Source organism: Mercenaria mercenaria, chromosome 7 (assembly GCF_021730395.1).
Source record: "Mercenaria mercenaria strain notata chromosome 7, MADL_Memer_1, whole genome shotgun sequence".
Taxonomy (NCBI): domain Eukaryota; kingdom Metazoa; phylum Mollusca; class Bivalvia; order Venerida; family Veneridae; genus Mercenaria; species Mercenaria mercenaria.
Genome location: NC_069367.1, coordinates 66,133,343 through 66,136,364, shown reverse-complemented (window position 1 = coordinate 66,136,364; position 3,022 = coordinate 66,133,343). Strand labels below are relative to the sequence as shown.

The following is a 3,022-nucleotide window of genomic DNA, read 5'->3' as shown; positions in this document are numbered from 1 at the left end:
ATAGCAATTCATGCAGTTTTTGGGAATAAAATGACACGTCAAAAAAAAAAAAACAACAGAAGTGTAGAAAGAACAATACCCGCTTGTTGTGGATGTTTGTGAAAAAGTCAGAAATGAAGACCACAAAAGTAGTCGTTGTTTGAGGCTCACTCACTGGTATTATGTGCAGACACCGTTTAAAACAGCTCACTGTTACGTGTGACCACTACCGTACAATATTTAGCCTTGGACAGCTTTTGTAGACGGAATTTAATGTGATTTTGCGTGACCAAACAATTGTGAATTTTTAATGAAACATGTTTTGTTTTGTCTGTCTGTGTTGAAGTAACAAAGTCTTGTCAGTGCCTCTCCTTTCTTCTAAATAACATTCGACAGATTTTGATGAAAGGCAACAGCAGTATTAAACTTTGTACGAAATGTAGTTGACACTAATGCTCATAACGGGTAAAATACAACAACGTAAATATTCTTGTTATCTCTATGTTTCGGTCAATAAACGTTCACAGATTATACTACATTGCCACTTTATCAATTTTTGTGTGTTTTTAACGAAATTTCTGAGTTATAATTAGTGTAGTTGCGCAAAACCTCAACATTTTCCAGTTTAATGGTTTCAAGACTTATTATATTCTGATTTTTGTTGATCTCCACTTCATGTCTTTCTGTGGTGTCTGAATATTTCCAGTTGTTGAGAATATGTGACATAGAGATGTACACTTCTTCTTGATCGAAGAAAATTAAAGCATACAATGTGGAAAGAATGTGTCAGATATTCAATCTTAATGAAAGGTGAATTTCATTTTTTTTAAATGTTGAGTTATAAAGAATTACGTCCAAAGTTAAGGAAACGTTATCATTATACTCGTATTTATAAGTGTGTATAAAATTTATAATTGCTACAATCAAGTAATAAATCTACTTTCGTTGATTTGTGTAAATATATAACATCAGCTGCTAAAAAGGAAGATGTTGCTGTCTTGAGAGTGCATGTGCGTATGTTTATGTCACAACGGATTCCACTGTGTAAGGGTATAAATCAAATATCAGTAAAATTTCCTATTTTAAATAATTTTTTATACAACATTTTTAACAACTAAACAGTTTAAGAAAAGCAAAATAATTTGCATTGCAAGTAAAATTGTTCTACCACTGTTCAAGCTCACGTTTTTAACATGTAATTGGATGCACTAAGATTTGCAAGCAAAATCTGAACATTAGTCAAATGTTAAATCCTGAACCGCTTTCTAGTGTAGATTCAATCGATGTCCCATTCTACTACGTGGTAATTATAATTCGGTTGCAGTCACTCTTGGTCTTTCCCTGCGCACATCTAAAACTCCTTAATAAGAACATTTCGTTGGCGCGATACAGTAATTTCTCATTTTTCCCAAGCAATGGTGATGATCACTTGGCCCTGAAACGTTAAACAAAATTAAATAGTAGCATATAATTAAAAACTAAACTGCATTAGTGCGACTTTATACCTTTAAAAATATATCAAAAGGTTGCTCCTTTAAAAAATAGCACATGATAATAATTTAACTATATAATTTTGCTTTACTTAGCATAATTATCAATGCATATTCTTATTTGTCTCATCGAGTCTTGCCTTGTACTCAAGTTCGGAATCAAAGCCATCATACTCGACTATTTTGACACGCCATATATAGTTATCATGAAAAAATAATTAGAGTAACAAGTTAACTAATGGTTTCCAAAATACTTTTTATTTATATTATCATGTGTCGAAGTGCCTATCTAACTATACCCTTTATTAAGGTTTATCTACTGTAACATTGTTGAAATTAAAACAGTTATTAATATCCATACCTTCAAACAGCAACCGACATAGTCGTGACAAAGTTTGGTACGGAGACCTAGTTGAGCGTTGAAATCCTTGTCTGGCGTAATTCCGTTAGAGGGTGTTCTCCACTTCTCAAATATTATGTCGTACAGCTTTCGGAAAATATAATACGTCAATAATGTCTTGCATGCCGATCACTCAGCAATCCTTTATAACATATAATGACAATTCCATTGATGCAGACTAGAAGTTTTGTTTCCTTTTTCATCTTTCATGTACCTAAAATAACAAATATAAGGACATGATAGAACATAATTATATCATACATATGCACGTTTATAGTATACAACATATGTTCAAGATATGCCTCGTTCTTTCAATATTATTTTCAAATGCTTAAATGAAGTTTACGGACCATCTAGTGCAAGCACTCTAACAATTAGTTATTCCAATTAATAGAACTTCCAGGCAAGTGTGATCACATTTACATGAGCACCAGCCCGATGTTAGTCATGCTGGAAACTGGTGAGCCGGGAAGGACATCAATTCAGTTGGTGAACCGGGAAGGCGAAATTTTAGTTTACTGATTTTTCGGAAAGTTTAGATTCTAATGACTAATCAAGGTATCACTGACATCGGTTTACCATAAAAGAAACCCCGCCAATGCTTGGATTTATCAGAAATGCATGTAAACTCTTGTTATGCGACATAATATGATGTGGTGAATAGGGAAGTGTTTCCATGAAGTGCATTGTGCACGAATGTTCTCTTAAACGGAAGGCTTTCTTGAAAAATGCAAACGTAAATGATAAACTAGACGCATGTGCGGGTACTTTCGACTATATGTCATTTCCAAATCTATTAGTTATCAATGTAATAATCGCAAGTTTACTCACCGAATCGAGATGTTTTGATACAAAAAAGCCGCATCGGGAAGTGTTGCGCGCACCTGTTGATGACGTACTATACCACCCCTGGTGTATAAACCAAATTTGGCTTCCGGCAATTCATAGTTTGTGATTCCCCGAGTTACGCTAGCGATTCTACGATGATTCGCTAAAAGTCCCGTTTTCTTATACTTACATTTCTTATAATAATTTGATTTAAAAGACGTGAGTGTCATCCTATCCAGACATATAAGAAGCAATATGATAAATTTTCGACTATAGATCTTCATATTCAAAAGTTAGAACAGCCAAACATCTGTCTACGTAAACG

At 33.8% G+C, this 3,022-nt stretch overlaps 1 long non-coding RNA gene across 1 annotated transcript; it reads right to left on the bottom strand.

Annotated features, from left to right (window-relative positions):
• Positions 1–490: 490 nt before the first annotated feature.
• Positions 491–2,781, bottom strand: LOC128558827 (uncharacterized). Its single transcript, XR_008371949.1, has 3 exons — positions 2,701–2,781; positions 1,831–2,083; positions 491–1,414 (listed from the first exon to the last, which is right to left on the bottom strand). It is a non-coding gene; the product is annotated as an uncharacterized LOC128558827 (long non-coding RNA).
• Between the last annotated feature and the right edge of the window lie 241 nt (positions 2,782–3,022).